Raw genomic sequence first — 27,657 nt, 5'->3', positions numbered from 1 at the left:
AACAACAGGAAGAAATAAGGTTTGAATCCACCACCCCACCACTCAGGAGATCAGGTAGAAAAGCTCAAATTCCTGCAAGATATATGGAAAATGCATTTATAACTAGTATGATGAATGTTGTTGAACCATCTAGTTATAAAGAATCAAATGAAAGTAATGAATGGAAAATAGCCATGGAACAGGAATATGATTCAATAATCAGAAACAACACTTGAGAATTGGTAGAACTTCCTAGAGGGAAACAGTCATAGGTTGCAAATGGTTATATAAACCGAAAATTAATGTAGATGGAACTATAGAAAAACTGAAAGCTAGGTTGGTTGCAAAGGGGTACACATAAAAAGAAGGATAGATTATGAAGAAACCTTCGCCCATGTAGCTAAATTGAATACCATCAGAATGTTAATTGCTTTAGCTACTAAGAAACATTAGATGATGCACCAACTAGATGTAAAGTCTGCATTTCTGAATGGGGAACTGAAAGAAGAGGTTTATTTAGAGAAACCAGAATGGTTTATCCCAAAGGGAAAAGAACATTTAGTCTGTAGGTTGAAGAAAGCACTCTACGAGCTAAAACAAGCTCCCAGGTCATGGTATGAGAAAATTGATTCATTTTTTCTGCAAGCTGGCTATAATAGAAGTAAGAATGACCCTAATCTTTACACCATGAAAGATGAACAAGGGTGTGTAGTGTTGATTTCATTATATGTAGCTGATTTGATAATTACAGGTGATGTTATATATCTAATTGATGAAATCAAGCATCAGATGTCACAAATGTTTGAGATGAAGCATCTCGGTGAACTCAGATACTATTTAGGTCTCGAGATCTGGAGAGATTCAGGTCAAAAATTTCTGTCTCAAGGAAAGTATGTCAAAGGCCTATTAGAAAAGTTTAGAATGGATCAGTGTAAGCCGACATCAGTACCAATGCAGCAGAACATCAAATTGCAGTGTGAGGATGGCTCAAAAGCGGCGAATGCAACACTTTACAGACAGCTAGTTGGGAGTCTGATCTACCTAACCACCACTAGACCTGATTTGGCTTATGAAGTTAGCGTGTTAAGCCAATTTATGTCTAAGCTACTTGAAAGCCACTGGAATGCAGCGAAGAATGTTTTGAGGTATCTGCAAGGTACTGTAGATTATGGAATTATTTACATTGCCTCTTTTGATGTTAGACTGGCAGGATTTGCAGATTCAGATTAGGCAGGAAATATAGATGATTGCAGATCTATAACAGGTTATGCATTCAGTCTTGGATCCGGGGTGATCACTTGGAGCAGCAAGAAGCAGAACACAATCTCCTTGTCCCTAGTAGAAGCAGAGTATCAAGCCATGTTTGTAGCAACGTGCAAGGTAGTTTGATTGCGGAGACTTCTCCAGATGTTGGGGAAGAAAATACTGTCGCAACAACTATCATATGCGACAATCAAAGTTCAATCAAGCTGGCCAACAATCCGATGTTTCACAAAAACACGAAACATATTGATACTCAATTCCTTTTTGTAAGGGAGAAAGTGCAATCTAAAGAAATTCATCTGCAATATTGTAATACATGTGATAATGTTGCAGACATTTTCACTAAGCCCCTTGGAAAAGTAAAATTTCAAATGTTTAGGGAGATGTTAGGCATATATGTGAACCCATTCTCCATTAAGGGGGAGTGTTGAAGATAATGGAGAATATCCTAGAATAGGTAGAGTTGGTTCACGTAGCCTCAGGATAGGAATTAGTTTCTATTTCTTAGGATGTTGTTCTTACTTCCCTAAAGCCATGTATTCTATTTAATGTGTAATGTTGATGAACAATGTAGAGTGTTCTGCAGAGCCAGACTCTCCTAGTTCAGACTCTCTTTCATAGAGCTAACCAGTGGATTTTATTTTCATTAATACAAACATTGTCATTTTTATCAAATATTCACCAGGCTTTGATACAAGTGGTTAGGATTACAAATGCAAGAGAAATGGTCGTGTCTAAAAATACAATTGTTGGGATCCCACTAGTCACTAGGACAAATTAATACAAAGTCTTCTTGCCTTTAAATAGACTACATTAAAGATAAATACCATGAGCAAAACGATAGATTCTCATAAACCTAGAGAAGCTTGAGAATCACTAGTAATTTGATAAATCAAATTTACCCACACCACCTTTAAAAATTTCATCTCATTTATTTTACAAAATCAAAATTTACAATAAAATTATAATTATTAATTTAATTATAATTGTTAATTTAATTATTAATCATTCATAATTTCATTTAAAAGAAGATAAAAATCTAATTTTTAATTATAATTTATAAAGTACATATGGCAAAAACCCTCAACGTAAAGTAACAAATAAAAGCTAGGATGGGGCTGAAAACATGCGTAAGCGTCTTTTTTAAGTCAGTTGGGTGAGAATGTTAGTAGCAAATTTACCGACTTTGTTTTGGAAAGCACTTTGACAAGGGAGGAAAGAAGCAGATCTATCTTTGACCCTTGAGCATTGATGGCTCCTTCCAATTGCAACATAAAGAAATTCGAAAAGGTATTATATAAATATTTTCGGGAAAATCACATCAGATTTTTTTTTCATTACGCTTTTCGAACCAATGAGTGTGGTTCATCATCAAGACCAATGAGTGTGGTTCATCGTCCAAATAAAACCTTGATGAGAGTAGCTTATAAGACAATATTAAAACTTACATAAATATATGATTAGATCCATTATTTTTGTCCTTAGGCATTGATTACACATGTAAAAACTTACCTCTATTCATGAAAATATGAAAACTCAAAAAGTCTAAAATTTTGATTTATTTTATAAATATATTTGCAAAAAATAAAAATAAAAAGAGCAAACATTTAAAACATGGTTTCACTTGTCACAACATGAAAGCCTAAAATTTTTAAAATTTTGATTTACTTTAGGGGCGTATAGATAAAGTTTAAAAGAAGTCAAACTTCTAAAACATGGTTTCATCAATCATAGAATTTAAATTTGAGTAGAGTTTTAACGAAATTTAATAATGTCATCCAATTCAACTCAAATTTGTTATCACAACCAAAATATGTTTATTATTTAATTAGTTATTATTTTAAAATATTTTTAAAATTAAAATTATTATATTATTAAAAATAATAATTAATATTATTAAAATAATTTATTATAGTATAGACAATATAAAAGACCTCTATCATAATTTTACTACAACCCTCTCATATTCTATTAACAAGTTCTCAATTGAAGTTTCAAATAATAAAAGAAATAGCAAAACCAATCCATGGTATGAAAAAGATTGTAAAAGTGTGAGGAGAGCAATTAAGGAAGCTGTTGATGAATCTCTTAAAATGGACAAGATAAAAATATACAAATTCCTAACTAAAAGGAAAAAGAGGCAGTACATTCGTCAAAGACAGGAGAATCTCTTACACCTCTCTAAGGTAGCTCCTAAGAAATTTTGGAGGCAGATTCTGACTAGGAAGACTAAAGATAATAATAAAATTGCTCTTCACGATTGGAATTCCTATATTAAAAAGCTTTATGAATCTCCAAATGTCATGGATAATTTGTAAACCCTGCTCACAACGAAAGAAGTTTTCTCTTTAGAAGACATTAAGTTTGGGGTTAATCGCCTCGCTAATGGGAAAGCTAAGGACATTGAAGGTTACCATGTGGAAATCTTAAAAATTGAAGGTTCTGTCCTCATCCCCCACATCCACAAGCTTTTATATCAAGCAATCAAGCAAGGGTTCCCTAAACCTTGGACTGAGAGCCTCATTATCCCTATTTTTAAAAGTGGGGATACAAATAACCCCTCTAATTATCATACAATTATGATCAACCCTCTCCTAGCCAAGTTATATGGTAGTATTTTGGAAAAGAAGTTAAGCATATGGCTTGAAAGTGAAGGTAAGTGGGCTAAAGTCCAAGCAGGTTTCAGAAGGCATCACTCAATAATAGACCACCTCGTTACGCTTAGGATCATTGCGGAGGAATGTCGTAATGATAAATCCAATTTATTTTGTTGCTTTGTGGACTTTAGAAAGGTTTTTGATACGGTTCCTAGATACAACCTTTTGAATAGATTAGAAGAGCTAAAGGTTCCTCTCGAGTTGAGAGCTGTCGCTACAAGGTTATACGAGAATGTAATTGCCAAGCTAAAGAGTAATGAGGGGTGGTCGAAAGATATTAAGTGTAACATCGGAGTTAAACAAGGTTGCCCCCTCTCCCCTACCCTATTTGGCATTTACATCGATAAGCTCGAAGGCTATTTAGAGGAAGCAGGGTGTGATGGCACGATCTTAGCTAGGATAGTCGTCATCCTTCTTCTCTATGCTAACGATATTGTTCTTTTCGCAAGGTGCCCATCTGATCTTGATAAGCAACTTAGGTTTCTTAAGGATTTCTACACTACCATGGGTATGATTGTTAACATTGACAAAACAAAAGTTATGATTATCAAATCTGTAATGCCCCACTTAAATCTTATCCTACAAATTTTGTTAATGTTTACATTATCTAAAAATATTGAGAAATATTGGTCTAATATAAAATTCATGATTTCCATTATTCAAATTCCCCACTTACCTTCTCAAATTGAATATTAGGTAGGATATGGTCTCCTTCCATTATTTCAAAATATATGTATTAATTTCACATTACCCAATGTACCCTCACCTTTACTAAGGAGAAGACATGGTCCTTTCCATGTAATTACATCTCACATTCTCCAATGTACCCTCACATTTACTTGGGAGAAGACACAATCCTCTCCATTTAGTTATCAATATATATATATATTCACCTCACATTCCCAAATGTACTTTTCAGATTTACTTGGGAGAAGACATGATCCTTTCCCATTAAATTCTCAATTTTATATTCATGTCACATTTCCAAATGTACCCCTAGCTTACTTGGGAGAAGAGAAGTCAATTGTAAGGATGGAAGAGAATTTAATGACATTAATGAGAGGTGGTTGAGATGGATAAGGGAAGGAGGGTATAAAAAGGGAAGGGGGAAGGAAGAAAAGGGGGGGGGGGGGGGTTGGAGTCTTGCTTAGGATTGTGGGGGTTGGTTGTGATTGTTTGGACTTGTCATGATTTTGGGAGACCTTGGAAACCTGTGGAGGTTTCTTGGGTTTGAGAGGAGGAAAGTATCATTATTTAGTTTTGCACATTCTTCTTGAGGACACACTATATCTGGTTGGACTTGGGCACGGAGGGCTAGGGAACCTGTGGAGGTTTCCTGGGCTAGGAATTTATTTCCTAGTTGGCTGGGAGGTAAATCCGGTTGGGTCGGTGAGAAGGAGCGTTCAGCATGAGCTATAAGACAAAGGTATCATCATCAACCGCCGGAACAGGTATTTTTCCATGGACTACTTTTATTAAGTTGATGGAATACTCACCTTAATTTATGTTGCTTATGATAAAATGATAAGATGTTAAATGTTTAAAGCTATGTGAAAAGGTCAACAAACTCCTTTTATTACTTTAATCAGCAAAAAAAAATAGATCTATTAATGTGTAATAGATTGAAGCTCTAATAATTGGAATTAGGCCTTTACACATGGTATCAGAGCCAGGTTCAAAATCTGGACCCAAAACCCACTAAACCCGCAATTCATACCCAAAGTGTCCTTGTCATTTGATGTGAATCCCCACCCAGAGCTACTGGCCTTCACTTATGATAGGATTCTGTATTCCATTTGCATTTGGTTTGACTCTGCCATTTCTTCCACTAGCAAAAGCTTGATTGGTTTGACCATATTTTCAATGGCGTAGTGCGAGTACATCTCAGGATCGAGTCATTCATCGATGCAAGTCGTAGTACTGACCAACATCTCCGAGCACACGAACGATTTTGGTTTGGAGCCCTTGAAGATGTGCCCGGATCCATAAATTCAATAAAATTGAAGAGCAACCATGGTTGGTGGCATCCAGCAGGGCATATTGGCAGCCTGCATTGTTCTGTTCCTTCCAATGGGGATGGTGGGGTGGCACCTCAGCCGGAACAAAGTGTTCTTCTTCAGCGGAGGCTCTCTTCATAACCTTAGCGGTAGGGGTTCATCTCATGCCCTATTTTCCAAGTATTTCCGATATTTTTTCTTCGTTTACGTCATCTCCTAGCTTAGATAAGTCAAATTCCCCAATGCCCTGCGAGTTAGTCCTCCATGAAGTAGACTGGGAGGAGAACAAGGGTTTTGATGATAATAATAGTTCATCATTCAATGGATCCAGAACATGGCATTGGAATGCTCAGGTTATTGAATCTGGATGTGGGTTTCAAAGATTGAACAGGACCGATACTCTGGATCTCCTCAATGGTTCATTGATTGCCATTGCTGGGGATTCAGAGGCTCGGTGCCTGGCTCTCTCACTGTTAGAACTGATACTGGAATCCATTGAATCCATATCAAATAATCTTTTCAAACAACATAGTGATTATGAATTTGTGTTGGAGGAAAGAGGGCTAAAGGTAGATCTTATTTGGGCACCTTTTGCAGTGAATTTAACCAGATTTTTGGGGAATGTTCACCATGGCAACAGGTATCCTAATGTTCTGGTCATGGGAACAGGACTTTGGCATATGCTTCACGTCACCAATGCTAGTCATTATGGTAAAGCACTGTGTAGACTGCAAAATTCTGTTGTCTCTATCCTGCCTCTGTCTCCACATTTTGGCACCGAAGGGTTTGATGCTGATCGTGTTGTGGTTCAAGCATCCCATATGTTCTAGCTTGGCATTTCGATTCTAATTAATGGTATGTTGAACACAGAGGTAAATAGGCAGAATATGACCAAAGAGATGTGTGCTGCTTATGCCGAAGAACTCCATAATAGCAAGCTTTTGCGGTCCACGGGAGGGCCTCTCATGCTGCTTAACATCGAGAGCTTAAGCAGAGGTTGTGGACCCGATTGCACAGATGATGGGATGCATTACAAGGGTGCTGTGTATGAAGTTGTTGTGCAGATAATGTTGAATGCTCTTCTGGTCAAGTCCCAACAAGTGAAATTTTGACCTTGTGTGGACGGGGAGTGTGCTTGCCAAATCAGTTTGTGCAAATTCAATGACATTGGATGGCCAAAGTAAATTACTAATTGTCTAACATTCCTTCCGGTCCAGAGATAACCGATTCCTTCTAATTCTTGAAAGAAGGATTACCCTCTTCATTAGAACAATGTTACCCGCCCTTCACTTTGTTGAACCATTCAATTTTGTTTTATTGATCTCCTCTTAATCAAATCATCGATCATTGTTATCTTTAACGTTCAACTCGATACGTTTTGATTCCATTTTTATCAGATTTGAATCGATTCTTTGACCCCTCCATCGACTACACCTGTGATGTATCATGTGACAACACCCTCCTTCACAATGGAAAATTACCACATCATTGAAGATGAATTTAGAAGGATTTTCATCCATGTTATACCTGCTCTTGTACCCACACCTGCACACAGCAACACATGCAGAATTGATTTTTATTATTTTCTGCTATGTTGATAGTTTATTTCTATGGCCATTCAATTCGATGTATTTCACCTCCATTTTATTAAGTGCTAATCTACCCGGGACAAGTTTTGGAAAGCTACACTAGCAACCTTTTCATAATTGTTGGGCCTCCACTATTACCTAGGTTGATAGTTACATCAACCTATATAGCCATAAGATGAGAAGCCCCATACACATATTGTGTCAGTTCTACCCTTGAGACAACTCCCCTAGTCACAGAGATATAGTCACCACGGCTTGGAGGTTGCCCCTTATCAATTTTGATTTTGGCCAGAAACAAGTTTGAATGCCAAGTGCATGGGCTTAAATTTATATATTCACACAGTTAGTTGTTTTTTTTTAGATTTAGAACCAATGTCTGTACAACAAATAAGTGTCAATGTAATCAACCGCTAGTCTAGTTATGCTAGAACATGAAAAAGAACTATAGCCTGTGGTTTATGCTACACTCTAAAAAACTGAAGATATTGCAACACCAGATAATATTTTGGGGTTTTATCATCCCAAATTCCATTAGTAATCCAAAATGAAAAAAGTAAAGCAGTAATCATAAAGATTGAACATGGCTTTCAGTGTTTTTATATACCCGGCGAGCCTCAAGATTTGACACAGCCTTTGCTCCAACATAAGGAAGCCCCTCAATTACAACATCTTCCAAATCTAAAACGAAGGTAGGTTCACATCCCAATGCTGGCACACACTCCCAGTTCACAATACTAGATTGAAGGGCCAATTCTTTGTATTCCATGTCAATTTCCTCTAGTGTTTCAATGTGCTCACTGACAAAGCTGCATTTGATCAAGACCATAAAATCCAATATAGAAGTATATAATTACACTGATTTTAGTAGAGCTTCAAATCTGAAGTATCCTTAATGGAACACATGAATTTACTTCTTTATACAACTAAGAATAAAATTATTTTCAATAGTTTTGGGATTTCATGTTAATTGAAATTGCAGATCTCATATTCATCTTACGACCAAGGTATGCTAACTTGATCCTTTCATGTCAAAATGTGATTTTAATTACATTAACCAAAATGGCTACAAGACATCCGAAGTTGTAGAGCCTGTCTTCTGAGAGTAGTACATTTTTCACCCACGTACCCACCATCAACAATTCTACCATCAGTTCAAATTATATAGACTTTTCCACAACACAAGTTCTCAAGTGCACTCTTGGATACAACACTTCATTTTTTTTTTTCAGAGAAAGCCTTAGTTCACACAAGATGGTTATGCATACTATGATTTGAAAGACACCACTTAGAAATTTACAATCACCACTGAAATGTCATGGGTGTGGGCTCAAAAGCTTATGCTTACACATTTTTTCGTGGAATCTGCATAGAAACCCAGTGTTGAAACTTAAAATTTGACTGTAGTCATCCATGTCCATTTAAAAATGCAGGAACAGCTCTCTTCTATACCAAGAACTATCATTTCATTTCTTTTTTATATCTTCTTATAGCCCAGGATTGCAGGGTTGGAACATTACTTCATGCTTATATGCACTTGCCTTCTTACCATGCCTTGGAAAATGCCACTTCTTATTTTTGAATCATCACCATGGCATGTGAGGAGTGGCTTATAAATTTTCATTCATCACCATGGTTTGGGAGAAGCTTGAGAAATAAAAACAATGATATTTCTCATTAATATGGAAGTCAAAATTTTACATATAATGCAAATTTTCAATTATAATGCATTTCAAACTACAAAACAATATGGATTTTGGACATAATAAGTCAATTTGAGTTAGATTTGTCAAGTCAATCTAACTAATGTTTGACTTGTGATTTTGAGTCCTCATTACGAATCAAATTGATGAGCTTGACTTAGGATCGAATCATATTTAGAATCAATTCGACTCTGCTTAATTTCCTCATAGAATGGAATTAGGCATAGTCTTTCACTTGTAGTCAAGGAGGATGGTGACACTTCACAAAAAAAAACAGGATACTTTTTCCATATTGATGACCTAAGCTACAGGTAAATTTGGGTTTCTAGCTAGACTATAAGAGATATTATTTCAAACTTCCAAACCATTTTCCAGGTAACATTTTAATAGTTCTTTGTGTAATCAGCGATGGAAGGAACAATGTACATTGATTAAATGAGTAGAGCCATGACTCCATGGACCACCAATTGGCCTGGCCACCCATTATCTCTTGATCTGAACATGTTATTGGCTCAATGTCAAACAACTTCCCTGAGACTATAAAATTAATCGAAATTGGCATGATCTATTCACTTCATGGCATCCAAATCGTCATAACTTATGGAAGATGAGCAAGAACATAAGTTATTATTGATAGACACCCAAGAATTTTAGTGCCAAATTGGAAATTTTGGAAAGCTCCTCCTTTCCTGCTATATACATGCAATTCTTGCTATGACATTAGATACATTGTTCCATTATTATGCTTCACTAATTGAGTGTTTTTGATGAAATTAATTATGTAGTTAATGGATATTTGCATTTTTAATATTTATGCTGGTTTCGCTATATTAGTTATGTCTTTAGTTGCCACTAAAAGCAATAATAAATTGGCATAATTTTATGGATATATAGTTATAAAGTTATGGTGGTTTGTGATGAGCCTTGACATGGAGTAATGTATACTTGCAAGTATGAAATTCCAGGAGAGTGTAAACATATATTGAATATTCATTTTCTCAAGGGGGTTGCATGTGGAGTGGGTCCAACCCTTAATTACCCTGAATTAGCTAGTTGTTTTCGTGTTTACGGTAATTGTCCCACTGTGAAGCAATCAATGCACGCACAATCAATTTACAGCACTAATCGTTTTTCACTGCTACCACAACCAATGACGGATGATAGCCATTTGTTTGAGATTCTTTGTGGCTGAGACGCAAACACTATGTTTCCATAGTTTAACTGCATATTATGGCACATATGCATTATAATAAAGGTTAGAATTTGTATGATTATCTCAGTGGTTGTTCAACACAGATATGTTTCATATATTTAATATATGAGCTTTCATGGGCCAAGTGTTATAGACATTTTTGTGCCTTACAGCATTGAGCATGAAATGTCCATAATCCAAGGGATCCAAAGTCCCTAAATGAGTTGTTCCTACCCCTAGAGGAACAAGGTCAACCAATGACAGCTTCTCCCAGAAGTTCTCCACCAAAAACCACTCAGAAATAGTCAATTCAGGATCAATTCAGAGGCTCCACTAGCTGTCTGCGCTGAAATGCAGAGATTACACTGGCTAGGTGCACTGCAACGCAGGTAGAAGCACTACCAGGGTGCGCTGAACGGGAAATGACAAATGGCAAGTTCATTCAACAAGGTGGAAAGACCCTGGAAGCTTCCAGAATCTTCTCCAATGACACTTGCCTCAATGAATTCGACTAGTGATGAGTAAGAGGTTCTCAACCTCCAAGTGGAAGCAAGAACTGATAGAGAGAAGCCACAAGTCAAAACATAAGCTGACTCATCCTCTCTGCTTACATCTATATATGGATCTCTCACCCAGAGGTTCAGGAGGCTGGAATTTTGTACTTTGCAGAGAATTCCTGTTGGTTTGGGATTGATATTAGCACATTGGGTGATTTATGCTTTGTTGGAGGAGAGGAAGGGATTCCTTTGCTGGGAGGTAGATTCTGGATCGGAACTCACTTGGTTGTATCTCCTCTTGGACTTTATTATCATATCAATAAACTATCTGAGTTTCTCCTACATGTTGTATACCAATGATGTTTTGTTATGCTTACATGTTTAGCTTAATCTGATCTTGAGCTTTTTATGAATGTATATCTGTATCTTTGTGTAGTTTCTCTCTCTTGTGATCTTGCAGGAATTCGGTGAAGCTGGGCTGGTGAAGGAGCAAGAAGCTGGGAGCTACTGAAGAGAGGAGTGATTTGGATCGACAAACTAGCAGAAGATATAGGTTAGTTGGATCCTTCTTCCTCACTTACATTTCATAAAGAAGAATACTCGAATAAGTTTACCTGTTTGTTGCTAAGGCACTATCACCTCTTAGAGTGGGATAGGGGCATTCCGAATTGGATACTTTTCCCAACAACAAATTGGCGACTCCGCTGGGGAGAGTATCTTGTTAGTTTATTTGTGTTTCTGGTGTTGTTCTTCTCATAAACTCAGGAGTGCCGAATCGAAATGCATTTGCCATTGTCAAATGCAAAGGAGAGATCTGCCACTCTAGCCCACTCACTGGGCCTGTTTTTATGATCTGAACAAACTGATCCACAAGTGCTCTAACAGCCCTTTGTGATAGATCTTAGTCCTCCTTTAAATCATCCTCCTAATTGTACCTAATTGATAGCTTTGATCCGGCCAAAAACTGTTGATTTAACTGCAAACCGTAACCCAGAACCCAGAAACAACTCTCGTTTCTGCTTCAGCGCAGACTCTGTGAAGAGGTTCTGCATTTCAATGCAGGTCCCGTGAAGGCTACCTGCGCTGAATGTCAAAACCTCTGTGTTGGGAGTGCGCTGATCAGTCTTTGCCTTGTGCAGCTGTGGTTCCCTGCTTCCTTTTGCTCAGTTTTATCTCTGTTTTTTGCAGCCTGTTATCAGTCAGTGTACCTATCTGAAACCCCTTTTCTTTGCCTAAATTCCGCCTCAGTTGTATAAAGAAACTGTATTTTTTCTTTGTGTATTTGTTACATCATTTGCAGTTTCCCATTACAAAAGTAAACTAGTCATACTATCGCCCTTAGATCTAGACCTATCATAAGTGTCGTTTTGATCTTAGGAGTGAGTTTGTTTGCTGTTCACAGTTGATTGAGCTTTTACTTTTGTCGTTTGGTTTGAATTTATGCATTTCTAGTGTCGAAACAAGTAAATCATAAGGTGTCGTAATCGTCTTTTTGATTTCGAAAAAGGAACTTGTTTATGTTTTCACTTGAAATCGAATTCAAATTTGTACAACAGCTTTCTTTTTAGCCATCAATATTAAGAAAGCGAAAACAAATACATGCATTTGTGCATTTGCATTTTGATAGTTTGCATGTGTTGATTTAGGGAAAAGTGCATTACAGTGTGCTCTATGCTCTTTGAGAAAAGTTTGTATCTTCCTTTTCCCCTTGTAGCTAGGATTTTCATTGTTGAAAAGATATAAAAGCTTGCTTATCATCTTTAGACTGCATTTAGGAATTGTATCATACATCTCGTGGTGATCCAAAAAGGAAAACTTCTAAGAAATATCAACCTAAAATAAATTGAATGAACTTAACAACGCTTTGTAACTTAACGCACAACATAGAGGTCTAGGCTAGAGACGTGTTCCGGCGTCGTAAAACCTGGTGATTGTCGATCTCGCTAATGGTTGGGTGATTCCTCCTGAGGAACGATAGCGCCAGTACGGATTGTGCTCCCACGTACCATCGAGTATATATTGGGAGACCCCTATAGGCATAAAACCTTTATCCTTAGGAAGCCGTGTCGGCTGCCCTACTGATCGCAATTCACTGAACACAGCATTCGGGAAGATTGACCGCCCGTACCTTAAAAAGTATTCAGCGGTTTTGCGAAAAGTTTGGCACACCCTCTACCTAGAACTCCAGAGCAGTTCCTTTTGGCCTTTTTCAGACTCTATAACAGAAAAAGTCCATCCGAGCATTTGTCACTTCAGGCTCGTTAAAACATCGAAGGAGACTAGAGTCATCTTTAGCTTTTTCTCGACTCTTTAAAATTGAAAAAGCAAGTTGTGTCTAAAGCGTCGTTAAAATTTATTTTAAACGGAACAATCACCCCTTTTTCCTGCATTGATCTTTAAGTTGAGAAAATGGAACCCACCAACCAAGGAATTCCCCTTGGTGGAAATCCTAGTCCCTTCTCCTCTTGGGGAGATGTTGGTGCGCCCCATATGGCCACATTGTCGGTTCCAGGACTGATAATTGGCTTGCCGGTCAGGCTCTTCTCAACCAATGTCGTTCAGAACACCACTATTCCTGAACAGTCGAATCAACAGTTAGACCAGTCCAGAGTTTCCCACCAGCCTTCTACACAGGGAAAATTTTAAGAACCCCCGCTAAATTTATAAATATAATAAATGGGCGAATCTCCATCGTATATAGAAAAAATGGAAGGCGATTTTATCAATAATATAATATGTATATATAATTTTTTGGCGAATCTCTCGCCAGGCATGGCGAATATTTTACTCAATTATAAAATCTTATAAGATCTTGGCGAGTCTTTCACTAAATAATAAAACTTTGTAAAGTCCTAGTGAATTTTAGCATAGGCTACATGTTGGTTTAATTCCCCCATTTAAATAGGCTACATTCCAGGTGAATACCATGGGTCAATACCATGTGCCATTTTGGTGAATACCATGGGTCAATACCATGTGCCATTTTTATTTTTATTAATTCTAATATTAGGGTTAATAATGGTTTTTTGCATGGTATTAATAACAATCTAGTCCATGGTATTTGTCCCATAGTATTTTGGCCATAGGTTTCACCTAAATATAACCCATTTTTTGAGTGTTCGTAAATATAAGGTGACTTATGGAGTAAATATAAAAAAATGTTTTATTTGTTTACCATACCTCTCGTTTATTTATATTTTTATTAATTTACCATACCTCTTTTACAAATATGGTATTTGGCCCATAGGATTCACTTAAATAAAACCTCCTTCTTGAGCCTTCATAAATAGAACGAGGGTTATGGACTAAATATAAAAAGAGGTTTATTTATTTACGATACGTCTAGTTTATTTATATTTTTATTGATTTACCATACCTTCTGAGTAAGTATAAAAAGACGTTTTATTTATTTACCATACCTCCACTTTACTTATATTTTTATTTGTTTACACCCTTACATGTATATAAGGTGACTTATGGAGTAAATATAAAAAATGTTTTATTTATTTACCATACCTCTCATTTATTTATGTTTTTATTAATTTACCATACCTCTTTTATAAATATGGTATTTGGCCCATAGGATTCACTTAAATAAAACCTATTCTTGAAAATGGGCGAATGGATTCACTTAAATAAAACCTATTCTTGAAAATGGGCGAATGGAAGGTTGTAAGTCCTAATTTCAAGGGCTAAATTTACCATTTTTACCCTCTCCCTTAAAATAAGGTGGGCTATTTGAGGTGATTTGTAAAAATGTACTATGATACAAAATATTCGCCCACTAAAAATTTAAAACCCCTTAATTTCGCCAAAGGGCGAACATTCGCCCCTAAAATTATCCTTGCTTCTACATCCTCTAATTCTTCCTCTCATCCTTCCTCTTCGCTTGACGGAACTGGTAAAACAAAAAACCAGGTTCCTAAGGAGAAGAAGGAAAAGAAGAAGAAAGAGAAGAAGAAGAAGAAGGAGCCAAAAGCGACTGGGGGCAAACAAGTGTCGTCTGACAGAAATCCACACACAGAACTGACTAGGCCTAAATCGCCATGTGTCATATGCAAGGGAGACCACTTCCACAGAGATTGTCCCTGCATCCCTCGGATACTAAGGGACTGGTCTCCCCGTTTGCACAATCCGGTAGCATCAACCTCTGATGGCCATGTTGAATGCATACCGTCAACTAGCGAGAGTGAAGTCCTTGGACAAAAAGGGAGAGCTAGATCTCCCTGTAGACTGTGCAAAGGCAATCACGCCATCCACCGTTTTCCCTTCTTAGATGAAGCGAAAAGAGTTTTGGATGATCGTCCGGTTTCACCGTTACGACTTCCTCCTGGATATAAAAAACTCTTGTCGAGTCCTTCGTTAGTTGAAAATCCAGCTGGCCTGCTCAAGTGGTCAGCTGAAGCGTCGGTCATTGAAGATGAACCAGCTGAATCCATACCCGATGAAAGTCAAAAGGTCAAGGCGGCAGTTGACCCGGTCTTGCCTTCAGAGGATTTATCTTCGAATGATACAGTCACTGAAGAGGATAAAGATGACACCATCCAAATTCTCTTCATCAACACAGATTCCGACGAGCATGGGGGCACTCCCCCCATTCCTTTATCGTAGGAAGGAAGTCCGTCAGAGCGATACCCGGCTGTTTACTCGGTCCCACCACCAAGCAACCTAGTTGTCTCCTTCGACTGGAACCAACTAGGCAGACCCCGTTTGCCAGCAAGCATACCATCCAGAATTATCGTCCAAATATACAGAATGGTGATGGATGGCACCATCATTGATGAAGGGGCATCTACGAGTATCCTTTCCTCCACTGCTTGGAAAGCGCTTGGTTCGCCAGCGCTTTTGCCTGAAATGAGAAATCTGACAGGCTTTGATAAAGGAACCAGTCGACCTTTAGGGATCCTCCCCAATGTGCCTATCACATTGAAAGGGAAGACCGTTCAAATGAACGTGATGGTCGTTCAAGGACCCTTGGATTATAACCTACTCCTTGGACGAGACTATATATATTGCATGGGAGCCATCGTCTCCTCACTCTTTAGAGTAATGTGTTTTCCGCACGAAGGAAGAGTGGTCAAGCTCGTGGACCAGCTTTCATTTCCTGGATCACGCATCGCAAATAGTCATATACTGTCTCTAAATGGTCTCTTCACGCAAGAAATGTCTCAACCTACGGTCCGTCCTCCCGATGAGCGCGAGTGATTCGGAAGGATATGACTGGAACCCAGGGGGCATGCGTCCTGGTCTGCTTCGGCAAGAAAACTTTGGGTATAGGGTAGGTTTCCGCGGGAGAATATGACTAGTCCGTACCCCGTCCGTGATTGGAAGAGGGGTTGTTCTAGAATAAGATTCTTTTGTCAAAGTTATGTGTTTGACAGAACAGAGTCACTCACCTTTGTTCATCTCGGTGGACATCGCCGAAGAAGTGTTTTGTTTGAAAGATTAACAGGACAATCTTTGGGTAACCTGAAAGAGGTAGGCCTCTCTCGGTAAAACAATTGTTTTGGCGGAAGTGAAGTAGAGGTAACCTTGAAATCGTATTTTATACCTGGGGGCATGCAAACCTTTTGGAGTGCAAGCAAGGGGCGGCTATTTATTTTTAAAATTTTTAGGTCCTCCCTTTAAACCCGTAGGTCTAACCCTTTAAACTCGTAGGATTAGTCGTTTCCAAACTTGCATAATGAAAGGATGCGGGGCATAGCTTTGTAAGGCGCAAGCTCCATAAAAAATGGAATCTTACACGAGACATTCTTATCATATGACTGGATTATCGAGCAGTTTTAGCACATAGTTCATGCTCGTTAAAAAATAAACATAAGATCGAGCAAGTGTTTCAACCCGCATTTAAGCTCGTTAAAAAATGAACTATCCTCTGGTAAATAACCACCGTGAACGTAACATTATCAACCATTAAATCCTTGGTCGTGTTTGCACCGTCACCTCCACTTTTCCATTGGCCGATCGTTCACCTCCATATGATTGTTTACCCATTTTGAGGAACAGCTGCGAAGAGTGATTTCACTAGCCATCCTTGTGACACTGTCGTGCTTGGAAAATTCCAACCCTTACCTAGAATCAGCTGCTAACCCGTTTCATCACTCGTTCCTCAAAAGACGAGTCTTCTTTAAGCTCTTTTCATCTGACTCGTAAAATATGAAAAGATTGCCGAGTTTTGGCCTTCCATCTCGTTAAAGCGACCGGAAGTGCTATCCCTCCTCTAGATTTTAATCTTTTTGGACCTGAGGGATTATTGCACAAAAAGATCGAGCGCTTGTTTTGTTCGGCTCGTAAAAACTATCGAAAATTCATCCCTTCTGTATGGTTTTATACTTTTTCGGACTTAAGGGATTAGATGACGAAAAAGGACTTTCGGAGTTAACTTTATGTACCTTTTCATACTCTCTAAAAATGAAAAGGACCGAGTTATCTTTGTCGTTAGACTCGTTAAAAGCATTAAATAGCGACAAACTTATCTTTAGACGAGAACGAGTTTCACTATCGCTAGGCTCGTTAAAACATAGCGATGGGTTTGCCCGAAGGGCAAATTATAGAACAAGCATATGTTATCCTCCTCAAGCTTGACAAAAATAAAGAGGTACTGGTCAGCAATGACTGGGGAAAAATTGGGAAGAAACTCAAAGAACTTTATTGGTAGCAAGTCTCTCTTGAACATGACACTTCCACTCCGTGCCTGAGTCGGGTTGGGTTGTTTCATTCACCGGTCACATCACCATGGTCTCGCCATACCATCCACCTTTGGGGTAAATGTTACCAATCCATCACACAAGTGTCTCCGATATGTTCAAGAGAAGTCATCCAGAGAAGTCAACTGTGTCCCATCCACTACCATACATTATCCTTCATTATTTTCATGACCACCACCCTAAACCATATATCATCAGATTGTTTTCACCTCCATCAAAATCATTTGCTCCGTTCCATGTCACTGATGTGGGATACATTAAGGCCCTCCTTTGACGGATCACTTCTTGTCGACATCATCTCATTATCCAAGAAGTTGATCTAGGAACAACCCCTTCAGTACTTTGAAGCTTGCATGCCTCAATGGCAAGTTTCTCACTTCCGGCGACAGGTATACATCAATGAACTTCGACCGAAAGATTTTGCGTGGTGTTCGACGCCAAGTCCTTTATTCACACCACGTGAATTGTACTGCAGTACCTTGAGGGTCATTATCATTATTGGTGATTCCTCTCGCGCTTGTTAACGGTTTACCTCATTGACCGGTAATCAAGTGATGTCTTTCCATGTTCGACTTCAGAACATTTCTCACATGGATCGACTTGTACTTAGAGTGAAGATCGAACGAGTTTGAAGAACCCAGATCTAGTTTCATCCATCCGGGCTGCGATATATATTCAAGAAAAATAAAGACATTGACATGTACAACATTGCAGCACAGACAATCATCCTACCAAAGGATGATGATTTCAGCAGGATCATCAGTCTATCGTCAGACAATTGTCTGTCCTATGTACATAAAAATGAATTTATAAAGCTGAGCATGGGAATGCCCGCCTCAGCTAGATCATGAAAGCAGTATGAAAAATAATGTATTGTATTGTATCTTATTACAGGTCTCCTCCCAGCATTGGAAGAACTTCGGATCCTCCTAATAAAGCATTTCACCCGATAAACGGCCTCATACTTTAGGGGGCAACTGTTATAGACATTTTTGTGCCTTACAGCATTGAGCATGAAATGTCCATAATCCAAGGGATCCAAAGTCCCTAAATGAGTTGTTCCTACCCCTAGAGGAACAAGGTCAACCAATGACAGCTTCTCCCAGAAGTTCTCCACCAAAAACCACTCAGAAATAGTCAATTCAGGATCAATTCAGAGGCTCCACTAGCTGTCTGCGCTGAAATGCAGAGATTACACTGGCTAGGTGCACTGCAACACAGGTAGAAGCACTACTAGGGTGTGCTGAATGGGAAATGACAAATGGCAAGTTCATTCAACGAGGTGGAAAGACCCTGGAAGCTTCCAGAATCTTCTCCAATGACACTTGCCTCAATGAATTCGACTAGTGATGAGTAAGAGGTTCTCAACCTCCAAGTGGAAGCAAGAACTGACAGAGAGAAGCCACAAGTCAAAACATAAGCTGACTCATCCTCTCTGCTTACTTCTATATATGGATCTCTCACCCAGAGGTTCAGGAGGCTGGAATTTTGTACTTTGCAGAGAATTCCTGTTGGTTTGGGATTGATATTAGCACATTGGGTGATTTATGCTTTGTTGGAGGAGAGGAAGGGATTCCTTTGCTGGGAGGTAGATGCTGGATCGGAACTCACTTGGTTGTATCTCCTCTTGGACTTTATTATCATATCAATAAACTATCTGAGTTTCTCCTACATGTTGTATACCAATGATGTTTTGTTATGCTTACATGTTTAGCTTAATCTGATCTTGAGCTTTTTATGAATGTATATCTGTATCTTTGTGTAGTTTCTCTCTCTTGTGATCTTGCAGGAATTCGGTGAAGCTGGGCCAGTGAAGGAGCAAGAAGCTGGGAGCTACTGAAGAGAGGAGTGATTTGGATCGACAAACTAGCGGAAGATACAGGTTAGTTGGATCCTTCTTCCTCACTTACATTTCATAAAGAAGAATACTCGAATAAGTTTACCTGTTTGTTGCTAAGGCACTATCACCTCTTAGAGTGGGATAGGGGCATTCCGAATTGGATACTTTTCCCAACAACACCAAGGCTCATCTGTTTTCCTTTGTTGGTTGCAACACACATATACAGCAGCAATGAAAGTGCCCTAAGGTATGATTGTAAAACTCTTCTAGTTTGTCAGGATTGTCTTTGTATTATATTTGGCCAGATTGCGGATAAGATAAGATAAGTACATTAATGTTCACAAAAGTAGGTCAATGGGACTAAATGATACATCCAGTGTGAATACAATGTGGGCGCACAAAAGGAATTCCTAGGTAACACTGAAAGCAAGATAAAGAAAGCTAAAGAAAAATACAACATAGATAAGTATTTAAGTATGCTAATCACTTGGTCTAACCAGCACAAATATATATATATATATCGCAGTATCATAGGTGTGGTGATACAAAGTGAAAATTCAAGATTGGAAAACTGGATATTTCAATACAGAGATATATGAGTTCCACACATAATCCAATCAGTCCCAATCCTCCTTCATTCCATCCTAACTTACATTAATACATCCTTGATGTGTACACTGAATTTCGAAAGACAGTGGAGTCAAAATGCAAAGTCTGACCTTGCTATAAGTTGCCCACCTCACTTAGACCTTTTCCAAAGAATGGTGTAGGTGACCTTGATGGGTGGAGCAAGGTCCCAACACTTGATCAACTTGGATTGTCGACCAAAGGTCAAGTAGGAAATTTTATTATCATGTTATTTAGGTATAAAATAAAATTTCACTTACGAGGCTCAATAAATGGAAACATTTATATATCTATCTATCTATATATATATATATATATATATATATATATATATATATATATATATATATATATATATATATATATATATATATATATATATATATATATATATATACATATATATATATATATATATATATATATATATATATATTATTCTCTAATTAGATAAAATAAATTTATGGCCGAAAAAAATGAAGAGTTGCTGAATTTAAAAGTTACCTTAGTTTCAAACAAAATGGCTGCATTTTGCCATCCTTTTCATGACGTCAATAAATTGCCATTTCTTTGTTCCACTGCCAATCCTTTGGATTGAGGCTAGTGAGATCCTCAATTGTTTTTTTTTTTTTTTAAATATAAACTTTATTAGAAATTGGAAGAAAGGAAACAATGAGTAGTACAAACCTTAGAGGAAAGCATGCAAAGGGATATAGGATATTTATTCCATGGCCATTTCTTGAAAATGTTAAATTTTCAAATAGAGTTTGATTCTTTCAAAAGAAAGTCTATGTTGTATATGTTTTCCCCTCATCTTTTCTTTTACTGGAATGATTTCAACTTTCATAAATATTTGCATATGCTTGCATTTATTTCCTTTTGATACTATTAGTGATCAAGATCAAAAGAACCAACCTTGCAAAAGACAATTGTATTGTCATTCAGTGCAAGTGGCCGCATAAATCTATATGTTATCAATCCTATAACAACTACCACGAGGATCCAAGAAAGACAAATGAAAAACATAAAGATAAAGTTCTAGTTTAAGAGAGCTGACACCATTATGTAATGCATAGCTTTGATCAGATAAATCAACCTAAATTTGGGTTAGTAGGCATAGATGACAATGTTATGGAAATGGCAACATTAAATTGGACCAGAGCGTTAGCGTTATTCAACATGGCAGTAGAAATGTTATGCCACCAGCACTGGCCAATACTATATTGGCATGAATCGTTACACAGTCTGGCATCTACATTTGTATTGACAGAGTTGTTACCTGTGTAGAGAAGGCCCAAGCAGTTACTATTCAAAGGAAATCCTACGTTAGTCTTTAGACCTGTGTGGAATGCTACATAGATACCAATGAGTACTTACAAAATGCCATTAATAATCCTGAGGCAGAGGAATACATAGTTATGAGTTACGATGAGCTACATAATCTTCCAAATAAGCGAATCTAGAGTGGTTGCAAGAGTCACACTGCAACATGTGTTACTTAATTGCACACTAAGAATGGGGCAGTGACAAGAATAACGAATTCAAAGTGTACAAACCTGGGCATATTGCTAGGGAATCAACAGCACAAGTCAGAAGATACCAGAGCTATGCATTATTGTTCAAATTAGACCTTCTTTCCAAGAACAGTATGCATTAAGATTATGCCTTGGAATGCCAGAGTAGAGAATTTGAAATATATCAATTCAATTCAAGAATAATAGCATTCATGAACAGATAAATACTATCCATATAATTGATTAAGAGTCTAAGGGTTAAGCGAATATGTCAAAGAAACCATGCAATATCAAGAAAAGTGAAGTTAACAATAACGAGAGTTGTTCCAGGCAGTACAATGATAGAAATGGAATATCATGGATCTAGTAGTGAAGATCCATCAAGGTGACACCTGAGAGCACACAGATATGTATATATCACTTGAGAATAAAAATCCATGATAGTATTGATAATGAGTAGTACAGACGTATCGACTCAAAAGTAGAGTACACCAAATCAAAACCCTAGGTTGGGACAATAAGATACACAATGCTGATTTGAGAGATGTGATCTGAGAGCAAGGAAATCACCTGTATACAAGGCAACTCAATGAGAATCAAGACCTAGGTAGAAAAATCATGTGAGACCTAGAAAATTGGTACATTAAGGTGGTCATGGAGATTTGTAATATCCACTGAGTGATCTTACTTGAATAGAATAACAATGGATGGAAGGAAAATGCCTAGGAACAAGAAAACGAATCAACGATGGTCTTTCAAATATCAGAAATTATGAACATGCCTTGTATTAGACATGTGGAAATTGAAGCTCAGGTGTTAAAGAAAGTGTTTTTCAGGCAAAAATTAATGGGGCAACATGAGAGTTGGTGGAGACAATCCTGGAAGATGTCACTCTGTTGAGCGCAGGACTAAGCTTAAGAAGACCCGTCCTAAATCTCAACCTGGTAGAGATTCATAACCCGATTGATGTATTGTTGAGTTGATAAATGCTAAATATTTTTATCAATAGTTGTTTGATGTTGGTTGTAGACATAGGGAAATAACTGAATCAAACTCTTTCAAGGAATATTTTATGTTAATTCTTATTTCTATCCTACATTGTATTCTTTTCTTGTCAATGTTTGAAAGGATTGCTCATGTGGATAAGACACCATTGTTGGCCATGAAAAGATAAATCACTAAACCAAGAATGCGAAAGACCGCTTCATTATGCTACTATTTGTGAGGGGGAGGACAATGGTCCTTCTTTAAAGGAAAACAATGCTTATGCCTCATAGTTTATGCCCCTCACAGTGATATGACAGAAGAGAAAACGTATTGGTGCATGCAAAGCAAGCTTTCCTCAGCTTGCAAATGATTAAAACTCTTTCAAAGACCCATCCAATTGTGCCATATTGTTGGGAAATCACAGTTTTATGATAGTTGGAAACAAATGCTGATTTGAGGAACCGTCTAAAGATTTGGGATTTTAAAATGAAAGCTTATTTAGTTAATAAAAGACCAGTGAAAATATTAGAATACACTCTTACCCTAAAAAAAAAAAAAGGCCGTGAAAAATAATGTGTCTCTAGTTTTGGATAAAAGGACCCTCAACTTTCTTCGCAACTTTTGTGGTCACTGGCCACTTATGAAAGGAGTAGGCATATTTAGAAATGTGGTGTCATTTAGAGGGGAAATACCAATAGCAGCAAGGCAAAGGCAATTATTCCATTCGTTTAATTATTTCTCATTTGTCTAGTCATATTGTGAGCTGCAGTATATATCGTGAAATTGTTTTGGTACTAGTAAACAATGATTAAATATATAATAAATTTGAACCTTTTGACATTTATAGGACATTCTCTCAATTTACGAAAAAAAATAAAGTATGAAAATCATGTTGGAAACAAATTTTGAAGCTTTTGAGTCTTTTATTTTCAAGATTAACTAAATGGGTTTGGAAGATGAAAAACCATTGAATTGGAAGAGTGGGACTTTCATATTCACTAAGGTTTTAAAGAAATTATATGCATAAAACTTATACTAACACCTTCTAGTGGAATTGATAGTGCACTAATCCGTTGCTTGCCATTATTTTGGTTTGGTACCACCTTATAGGATATCCAGGTTCAAATGCTATTTTCCATGACGGATAGTTGAATCTATTTCAACTCTAATTGTTATTGAAGGGTTCCACAAGGATGTCACATGAGCATTTATGATGCCCCCTTTTAACGTAGATAGCCACCTATGTTAAGGTTCTATTTTGCAGTTCCATGTTGTTATTTATGAACATTATACACATTTGGTTGGACACGTGAAAATCAATTGATGGATTTGGTATTGATGATGGAAATGTTGGATGTATGACCAAATGTGTGACTTACTTGGTTACAATTTATCTAGTGCGTGACTTGTCAGAGTTATTGTTGCATCGTATAGGCTTATATAGATATGATTTATCTAATCAATGACCTAGTGAAATTATGATTTATCTGATGTAAGATTTTTTCCAGTATGAACAACAAAAATTGACACGTGGACACTGGGCTTAATAGACATGATGTTTAAGATCATGTATCTATATCTATTTTGTGGTTGTATATATGCATGGATGAGAACTAAACTACAGGTTGGAAAGAACCGTATGATAACCAAGATCTACTATTCCATTGGGGAAGGTTGAGACGACCAATGAGGAAAGGTATGATGTACATTGTTCTATTACATTTGGTATCTACTTGATATGCACTCTTATGACATGAGCAAAATGCAAATGACAAGTGGCAAGATGACCTGATTGGATTATTCGATGACAAGTCCAACCAGCTCTGTAGTGTGGTTCGTGCTCTGAAGGAGGGGTGGAGGTGTTTCCCACCGTGTGTCCTCTGAAACCTGGAGTCGTGGGGAGGACAGCTGAACGCTCCCCCTAGACGTGTGATGATGATTGCCAGTTGCCTGCTGGGGAAGTTAGGTTGATGTATTCGACGCTTCCACCATGTCGGTTTTATTAGTGGTTAGTATGGCCGTTGCCACTGATAAAGCAGCAGAGGACGGATAGGGTGGGAATGGAAGTAGGCCAGGGTGGATAGGAGGATATAGACCAGTTGGAGACTCTTGATGGGAAGAAATGCCATTGTCGGACTTATCCGATTTTATTGCTATAACTCTCTCTGGTTGCTATGCTTTCAAACTCCTTGCATCATTCATTCTAACTTCGGGACGAAGTTCTCTGAAGGAGGGGTGTATGTAATGCCCCACTTAAATCTTATCCTACAAATTTTGTTAATGTTTACATTATCTAAAAATATTGAGAAATATTGGTCTAATATAAAATTCATGATTTCCATTATTCAAATTCCCCACTTACCTTCTCAAATTGAATATTAGGTAGGATATGGTCTCCTTCCATTATTTCAAAATATATGTATTCATTTCACATTACCCAATGTACCCTCACATTTACTAAGGAGAAGACATGGTCCTCTCCATGTAATTACATCTCACATTCCCCAATGTACACTCACATTTACTTGGGAGAAGACACAGTCCTCTCCATTTATATATATATATATATATATATATATCACCTCACATTCCCAAATGTACTTTTCAGATTTACTTGGGAGAAGACATGATCCTTTCCCATTAAATTCTCAATTTTATATTCATGTCACATTTCCAAATGTACCCCTAGCTTACTTGGGAGAAGAGAATTCAATTGTAAGGATGGAAGAGAATTTAATGACATTAATGAGAGGTGGTTGAGATGGAGAAGGGAAGGAGGGTATAAAAAGGGAAGGGGGAAGGAAGAAAAGGGGGGGGGTTTGGAGTCTTGCTTAGGATTGTGGGGGTTGGTTGTGATTGTTTGGCCTTGTCATGATTTTGGGAGACCTTGGAAACCTGTGGAGGTTTCTTGGGTTTGAGAGGAGGAAAGTATCATTATCTAGTTTTGCACATTCTTCTTGAGGACACACTATATCTAGTTGGACTTGGGCACGAAGGGCTAGGAAACCTGTGGAGGTTTCCTGGGCTAGGAATTTATTTCCTAGTTGGCTGGGAGGTAAATCTGGTTGGATCGGTGAGAAGGAGCGTTCAGCAGGAGCTATAAGACAAAGATATCATCATCAACCGCCGGAACAGGTATTTTGCCATGGACTACTTTTATTAAGTTGATGGAATAATCACCTTAATTTATGTTTCTTATGATAAAATGATAAGATGTTAAATGTTTAAAGCTATGTGAAAAGGTCAGCAAACTCCTTTTATTACTTTAATCAGGAAAAAAAAAATAGATCTATTAATGTGTAATAGATTGAAGCTCTAATAATTGGAATTAGGCCTTTACAAAATTCAAGAAGGACACTTATGCTAATTTTATGTATGACAATAATAACTTGGAAGAAGTGTATTCTTACAAGTACCTAGGAATTGATATTCATCACAAGCTCAACTAGAACCATAGCATTGAGAAAAGGATTAATGGGGGATGGAAAGCTTATTTTGGTCTTGAAAATAATTGTAAAACAACAAACCTCGTAATGTGAGATGAAAATAAGTTCCTCTTTGAAACTTTAGTCACTCCTGTTATCTTATATGGCTGTGAGGTTTGGGGTTGCAGCATCTCCAGAGAATCATGGAGAAATATTGAGCAAATCCAGAAGCGTTTTCTAACTTATAACCTGAAAATTAAAAGTAATACACCCTATCATATTCTCCTTATAGAAGCAGGTCTTTCCCCTATTGAGAGCTTAGCTATGATTAGGTTTTTGTTGTATAAACACAAACTCAATGACATAGACGATGATAGACTTCCTAAGCTAGCTTTAAATTCCAGCCAAAACCACCTAAGGCTCAATCGGGGGTGGCATAAAGACACAAGGGCCTGGTTAAACTATTGGGAGATCAACGAGAATGATGCATTGCAAAACATAAATAACATTAAAGATATTGTTAATTCTAAGTTCAAAGAAAAAATGTGGTGTGAGAAAGATTTAGCGACTAAAAGAAAATTAAGTTATTATAAGAAGGTCATCAACCCCACTCTAGAAGATCAAAAGTATCTCTCTATTTTAACTAGCTCAAAGAAGAAAATTAATATAGCAAAGATTAGAACGAATTCTCATGAGCTCCATAGTGAAACAGGTCGTTGGGCAATTCCTAAAATGCCATGGATGGAAAGGATCTGCCATATATGTGAGAATAGGAACACCGAGGATGAAAACCACTTCCTCTTAGAGTGCCCCGCGTACAACCACATTAGATCTCAGTTTCACAATCTTTGTTACAATACTGACCTTCCTAGCCTTTTACAATGTCAAAATTATAATGAGCTCAGGAGGCCTCTCTCCAAACTTTTTGAGCATAAAAATAAAATCTTAAATCAAAATAAATAATTTGTTTCTTTAGGTCTGATAGACCAATATTTGGTGATGTTAACCATCATCATCATTATCATCAATAATAATAATAATAATAATAAGAATAATAATTTATTTATTTTTATAAAAATTAATTCGATGAATTTAAATTAATTAGCAATATGTGAATTCAAAGGCTCAATAAATTGTTCTCACTCGCCTTATGGAGTGGGAGATTGATGGGCATCTATTCACGAATGTTCCGAGTCTCATTTGGAAAAAAGAACGTTGTACATCCAATGATTTCATTAAACTCTTGTGTGAGTTAAAAAATCCACTAGATATTGAAACTTTCATGATAAACTAGAGATTAATTTTTACATGCATGTTCTTGTTACAATAATTATCGGTGTGGATTTATAATTTTTACATAAATATTATTAGTATAAATTTATTTTAAATAAGTATGTAACAAAAATCCAAAAGATTAAATTTTTTTATTTGTAAATGTTTTTAGAGTGTAAAATATAATGTGTTATTTTTTATTGTTTAAATTGTATTTTTGAATATTAAATAGAATATAATATAATATCAAATAATTTTTTTAACTATATTGTAAAATAAACCAATTTTTTAGAGTTAAAAATACAATGTATTATTTTATTTTTTATTGTTTAAATTGTATTTTTAAATACTAAATAAAATATATAAAAACTAAATAAATACTAATTATTATTATTATATATATATATATAT

General features: G+C 37.0%; 1 pseudogene; it reads left to right on the top strand.

The window, feature by feature from the left end:
* Nucleotides 1-6,138: 6,138 nt before the first annotated feature.
* Nucleotides 6,139-7,008, top strand: LOC149146493 (protein ALTERED XYLOGLUCAN 9 pseudogene; annotated as a pseudogene).
* Nucleotides 7,009-27,657: the final 20,649 nt, after the last annotated feature.

The sequence above is a fragment of the Pinus tabuliformis genome, chromosome X, assembly GCF_031772625.1.
Source record: "Pinus tabuliformis cultivar Carrire ecotype Pingquan chromosome X, CPIR1, whole genome shotgun sequence".
NCBI classification, from domain to species: domain Eukaryota; kingdom Viridiplantae; phylum Streptophyta; class Pinopsida; order Pinales; family Pinaceae; genus Pinus; species Pinus tabuliformis.
Note: the sequence above shows the minus strand (reverse complement) of the source record. Positions and strands in the feature narration are given on the sequence as shown.